Source organism: Octopus bimaculoides, chromosome 2, assembly GCF_001194135.2.
Source record: "Octopus bimaculoides isolate UCB-OBI-ISO-001 chromosome 2, ASM119413v2, whole genome shotgun sequence".
In the NCBI taxonomy this organism is placed as follows: Eukaryota; Metazoa; Mollusca; class Cephalopoda; order Octopoda; family Octopodidae; genus Octopus; species Octopus bimaculoides.
The window spans coordinates 143721472-143728971 of NC_068982.1; positions in this window are offsets into that span (position 1 = coordinate 143721472).

Consider the following 7500-nt stretch of genomic DNA (forward strand, 5'->3'; position numbering starts at 1 on the left):
ACACACACACACACACACACACACACACACACACACACACATACTTACACGTCTGCGGGAAAATACCACTGGGAGAGTTGAGCCTACTAAATATAAATACGAGAGAGTCTCATTTAATATAGCTATTTGAAAACCTTGCATTTAGTGAGATTATCCATACAGTAAATAGACAAAAATGACTTCTGGTGTTTAAAATCGAATGCAATTTCAGTATTATCAATTGAAATGTTTAACAAATATGGAAACTGAAAATTTAGTTTCGGCATGGATCTCGTCTTGGGGTCAGATGAGAACGTCACATCATTTGATTTCTCCTCTATAAACTTTTGAACTTGTGAGTACTTGCCTGTCTGCCTGTCTAGCCATTTTTATAGCATAAACACAAATGCACGTAATTTAGCTAGTGTTGTGTTTTATAGAGATTTCCATTTTTTAAGAAAATTCTGAGTAACCACGAATAAAATAGCTTGATGTCACTATCAAGAGGCACATGTTAAATGCCTACTTTGTATTGTAAAGTCGTTTTATTTAGCTCCAGGTCAACTATGAATAGAAAGAGCAGTGATTAAAAGTCATTCCAGCCGTGATTATCCAATTTTTAGGAGTATGCGGGACCAAATTATTCCATATGCCTTGCCTCTTCCAACGTTAACGAATGAGTTTCGGGAGTTTCGCTTGTTATTTGAAACGTTTTAAATGCTAAAATTGTTCCACGTTACTCTGCAGAATTATATGCAGGATTGCAATTTTACAAAGAGTAATAATTGTCTGTTTTCTTCCCCGCACCTCGCTATTAATTGACGCTATTTACATAATTGCAACATTCTTTAAAATATTAAAAAACGTTAACAATTTTTTCAAGTTATATTTTTCTTTTCTTTTCGTTTGCTCTTTCAATTAATGAGAGAAAAAACGTCCACCATATCAGAAGTGTTCAACAAAATTAGTAAAAAAAAAAAACTCAATTAGGTAATGTTAATTTGGAAAAGAAAACCAACAAACCAACAAGCACAGATAAATTTTTCTGACGTCAAAGATTCTAAAAAAAAAACCCCAAAAAACAAAAAAGAAAAAAAAAACAGAAAAACAGGAAGCGACCTTGGTTTTCATCTTCGTAAAGTTAATAAAATAAAGTACCAGTGCAGTACTGAGGTTAATATAATCGACTGTTCCCTACTCTCAAAATTTCTGCCTTTGTTCCTATGTAAGAAATTATAATTCATGCGTCCCACAAAATGCTTAGCAGCATTTCTTTCAGAGATCAAATTCCGCCGGGAGGATTGTTGTTGTTGTTGTTGTTGTTGTTGTTGTTGTTGTTGTTGTTGTTGTTGTTGTTGTTATTATTATTATTATTAAGGCAGCAAGCTGGCAGAATCGTTAGCACACCGGGCAAAATACTTAACAGTATTTCGTCCTTCTTTAAGTTCTGAGTTCAAGTTCCACCGAGGTTGACTTTGCTTTTCATCATTTCGGGGTCGATGAAATAAGTACCAGTTGAGCACTGGAGTCGAGGTTATTCACAAGCCCCAATCCCCCCAAATTTCAAGCTTTGTGCCTGAAAGGATTATTATTATTATTATTATCATTATTTAATTATTATTGAGTGAAAGAGCAGTGCATGCCATCAAAGTGACACTTTACGAAGCCCAGTATATCCATCATGACTGATAAGGGTACACCAGGCACATGCATTACAACCATATGTGTGCAGCATGGTGATCTCATATCAAGATAAAAAGTGCATGATCTTGCAGATGGTGCCCAGTTAGAATTTTATTCAGGTCGAGTAGCCCATTTCCCTCAAAAGGTTGTTTACTATTATTATTCCTTCGTAACACAGTGTAGGTAAAAATGCATCGGAGTCTTTAGTCATCTGTCAAGTCACAACAAGGATCTCAGATAGATAATACGTTCCTTAAGATGTGCGCTGTGCCCAATAAGGCTGCTTTTTGCAAGACATCAATCTTACATGGGGTTTCCAATTGCCTTAAGAAGTTTTGAAGTTTCCATGGGATTGAACCCAATGCTCCGATTACCACTGGTATCACTTTTACATTACCCTCACGGATTCCATACAGTCTTGCCATTTCCACTTTCAATTCGGAGTACTTAGTGATTTTCTTCTACCTCTTTACTCAAAACATACATGTCATTTGGTATGGCTACATCAATGATCTCACAGCTGATTGGAGATGGATGGGCAAAAATCTCACAAACCTAATCAGATGTTTCCAACTGACTGACAGGTACCAATTGAATTTTCCGAATGTGCCAATGTAGACATGGACAAACTGCATCATGTCATCCAGATCGTATCTAGATAGAGTACTCTGTAGGCCAATAGAGAAGGATAGTATAGGTTGTCCACATTTTAAAATCGTTGGTTACACAGACCACAAATTTGTAATCCGAACGGTCAATATAGATAGGTTTCGTAGGCAGGAACCCGGTTACTGGAAACTGAACACGTCGCTTCCAGCGCACTAAGCTTACAGAGACCGGATTAGGGAACTAGTTAAGCGAATGTTGACGTGGGTAATCGTTAACAACAAATGGTAGTTCGTCCACAAAAGGCGATGTTAGTAGAATCGATAAGATTTAATGTGTTCGTAGCGATAAAGATAACAGGAATAGAGGGAAACTTAGAAACAGCGGTTAAGAAAGGCATCTGTAACTGACAGGCTTGCGGTTAGACTGGCTTTTGATCAATTCTTCGACACGAAGCTCGATGGTTGAATTGTCAGAGCTAAGGAGCATGCTCGAAGACACGAAAAGGCAAAAGCCGTTCAGTAGGCCTGACGTGGAAACAAAGCCACAGTTCAGTCTTTGGCAGACAAGAATAAGCGCATATCATTCGACTCTAAGCAGATGAATACGGCTTTTCAGCGACTGTTCGGGACGAATGGCGGGTCAGAATATAGGATGGATATTAATGCCTATCTGGAAGGGCTGTGCTCGACTGGTACACATTTTATTGAAGCCGGAAAGACGAAAGACAAAGTCAACCTCGGCGGATTTGAACTGAGAACGTAAAGACGGACGAAATACCGCTAAGCATTTTGCTCGGTGTGCTAATGATTCTTCCACCTCGCCACCTAAACTCAGAATGTATTATTGGTTTCAAATTTTGGCACAAGACCAGCAAGTTCGTGGGTAAGGGTATGCCGATTACGTCGGCCCAGTATTCAACTGGTACTTACTTTATCGACTCGGAAAGGATGAAAGGCAAAGTCGATCTCGGTGGATTTGAACTCAGAACGTAAAGACGAACGAAATGCCGCTAAGCATTTTGCCCGGCGTGCGAACAATTCTGCCTCCTCACCGCCTTCTCTCAGAATGAAATATTAAGTTCAAACGAACACGGTGAGTTCCCAGAATCGCTAGCACGCCGAGCGAAACGCTTAGCAGCATTTCGTCCGTCTGCATGCTTTGAGTTCAAATCCCGCTGAGGTCGACTTCACCTTTCATCCTTTTGGAGTCGATAAAATAAGTACCAGTTCAGTACTGGGGTCGATGTAATCAGCTTACTCCTTCCTCGAAATAGCTGGCCTTGTGCCAAAATTTGAAACCAAACTTAAGTTCAAAGGTGCTCATATTGGTTCCTGGTTACCAAACTTGCCATATATTTTCAATTTTTGGTTGAGCACAATTAACTTCACTAAAGCAGTAATGCTCTTTGGATAAATATTACTTCATCCCTTCCTATTTTCCCTGCCAAAAACAAAATATCAATATTGAATGCAAAAGTAATAGTTTTAGAATAAAACGTAATCTCTCTTTGAAGTAGTTTTAATTCCTCGTTCTAAGCACCTCGGAGTTTGAGGCATTAATATAACAATATTGTTTCCTTCTTTGTTCTACAAACTCAGGGCTTAGTGATTAGTTCAAAAGAAATCAGTATCAAGTTCATCAAGTGCAGTTTGGAATCAGCTAGACAATAAAGATTTGCTGGACTGCAATAGTTATGCCGCTCAAAATACATTGTTCCGATCATGTAAAATAATTTATCCGCTTCCTAATGCCAACTAAACTACGAGGGAATAAAAACCCAACTCTTTATGTAATTTTGATTCTTGTAAGCGCAAGTTATTGCTTGCTCCACTCACATGTAACATCACATCTTGATTCTGTAAACTTCCTTTACACACTGCTTAGTGTAATCAATAATTTTTTTCTGTAATCATGCTTTTTATGTCTACCCCGACTACTACTTCTCACTCTCTCCCTTTTTCCTCTACATTTCTTGTTATAGATTCTTGTTTAATCACCTTCCCGCCACTTCGTAACAACGGATTTTGCTTATTTTAGTCATCGATGTTTTATTTTGTTCCACAATCATCCTTTTCTCTTTTCTTTCATACGATTTTTACTCCTCTTTCCCCACTCTCATCTATCTATCTATCTATCTATCTATCTAACTGTCGTTCTTTAACATCTTTAAAAAAATTTCTTTTGTTTATTTATAACTTGTTTCGAGTTTGATTCCATTCCTTATTCTGGGAACTGCATTAAAAAAATATTTCACAATTCTGTCGAGTTACTGTTGTTGCACACACAAACACATGCATACACAGACATACACGCACACATACTCTCATATACGCATACATCGACACTCTCCTGTCTTTCTCGTTCCTTTTATTTTCTCTCGCCACTTGCAACTCTCTTTTCTCTCTCTCGCCCCCCCCCCTCCCCAACATTCCCCTTTACTCAAAGGAATATCTTCTTCTCAAAATTCAAATTTGAATAAAATTACTTTGAAATGAAAACCCCAGATACTTCATTAATACGAAGCAGATTTGCCACACAAGAATATTGTCAGTAACAATCCGATCATTTGTACTTGTTAAGAAAATGTATTACGTAAATTTCTGTCTAAGAACGACAGGTGAGGAAAGACAATAATTGCTTATAATGAATTACAGAGTGAGAATTTAGTTTAACATAGTTGAAGCGTATAAAAGATAATTTGACAAAATTACAGAACGCAGAATCTGCTTTTATACAGCTTGAAATAAATCTTGTGAAAAAAAAAAAAAGGAAATGTGTTTCAATTCAGCATGCTTTAAAAAAGTCTGATGGTAATAGTGATGATGATACTGATAGTCGTATATCTAGAACATGTCAGCCTGACATAGTCCATCTCTTTCCAGTAATAAAATAAACTAACGGAATACTCGTAAATTACACAGTCTTCCCACTGACCACGGCGATAAACATCAGTATCATAGTTTCTATTTATAGTTTGGTAGACAAAGTCACTTGAGAATTTGGAGTCTTGACCATGGACATAGCTTAGCACATGTGACGGGATATTAGCTAGCGAATTCTTGAACAACGGCCTGGCACCATATCCTATTGTAAAACTCTAAGCATATTCTAGATTCTGAGATTTCTGAAACTGTCTCAATCAACGTATTAATAAGAATTTCGGTCTCAGATGAATGAAATGCAAAGTTAACTAAGATGAAATTTGAACTCAAAAAGGTAAAGAAACGATAAAAATATCACAGGGAATTATATATTATATATGTTTTAGCTACAGAAATGATGCCCACTCTGTTGAAAATTAAAAAAAATAATAATTTATATAAAAATAATTGTATTTTCTCTTAAATAAGCAAACTAACAGTTTTCGTGTATTTATATGAACCTACGACAGGATTTGAAACTTGAAGCTATATCCCAGCGTTATTTTGTTGACAGCTGAAGATATATTCGTAAGATGAAATAAACGTTGTAGCCTGTCGTTATTGTTGTTGTTTTGCTCAAGCCGGCCTTAGTTGAACAGACTTACGATCAGAGTCATTCCAGCTGTGACCATCTTGCCTTTCCACAAGATGTAAATGCTCCGTGGTCCATATCATCTAATGTGCCTTCATTCTATAGGATGGCATGGTATGGTTTGATGAACATTTAGATACTATTTTTAGTCGGTCGAACAACCACTTAATATTCTAAAGCAAATTTCATATTTACAGTTATTAAATTTATTAAATAATTATTTAATCTACATTGTACAACACAAAGATTGGACGAAATAATGGAATTACCACTTTTTAGTTAATTATTTATTCTATTGGAAAAATGACAAATTCAGAACTGTTCTAGTCCGCATATATGTGGTTATGTGCATTAGATATACCTTATACTTCATGATATAGCCCTTTGTTTTTCCGGTTTTTTTTTTTTTTTGGCAGATGTTTATTTTTAAGTGAATTAACATACGTGACCTATTGATTTCCAAAGAGGACAAATTGCCAGAGCGTGAATGATTGGAGCTTTAGTCACAGAACTGCTGGATTGTTTGATATTTCGAGAGGTACCGTTTCTAAAACCATGTTAGCATTCCGAAACCAAGGTAAAAGCAACTCTGCTAAGCATGATTCTGGACGGAAGGCAAAGCTCACTGAGAAAGGATGCGGACTAGCGATACGTATCGTGTACAAAACCATCGAACTATGTCAGGGAAAGTGACAGAAAAATTAAGCCACCACCGGGCTTTTCGATTCTGAATTTCTTGAAGCAAAACCTGCTTTCAATGTCTGTTACACGATAGGTCTGTAGCACCGTCGAAGTGATACGAACTATTGATTTTTGTAACAACTTGGTAGAAGGAGTAAGGGCATCATGCACGCACAGGTGTATGCATACACACAACATACACACTCATGAGAGCTTAGTTTTTAGTTTATAAAGAATATTCATTCCATGCAAAAGAGTAATTACTCAATATCTTCAACCTTGGAAAAAAGAAAAAAACCTGCCAAAACTCGGTTAACGCCAAGCTATCAACATAGCACTTAAACAGAAAATTGAGTTTGTCAGAAATTTTTTTTTTAACTTTGAGTTCGAAGAGAAAAACTAATTAAGAATGCTCTAAGTGTTTCTAAGTGTTTCATATTATGAAATATTTACATATCAGGACACTTCATTAATAACAGGAACGGAAGCTTTTTATCATTGTTACCTAATACGTATCTGCTATTAATAACATCACTATTAATTCCCAAACTTTTCGCAATTAAACATTACTCTTCGTTAGATACTCCAAACAGACTTACTCTGATTACAGAAACACAGATATCGAAAATATTTTCCACTGGAAATATGACAGTCTACTCTCCTGCAACAGAAACAAGGCACAATCACTAACGATATACCCGCAACATGTCTAGCAACATAACATTCTCTCTCATTATGAGCAACACAAAGCTAAAACCATCAAAGTCGCCCCAAATGCGAAGCCTTTGCTAATCCCTCGAGAGACTAAGTTGTCGCTCAACCTTTCAGAAACAGCAGTCAAATGTCCCTAAAAAAAAACACACTGTCGTTTTAAATAAGAAGAAAAACATTAGATAACTTTCTCCAGTCGACACGCTACTGCAAATGGGATGGCCACGGCTAGATTGCTTATGATCATAGGTTTGCTTGATCAGAGTTTATTAGGGGTCTAAACAACAACAGCAGCTCCAATAATAACACATCAATAAAGTATAT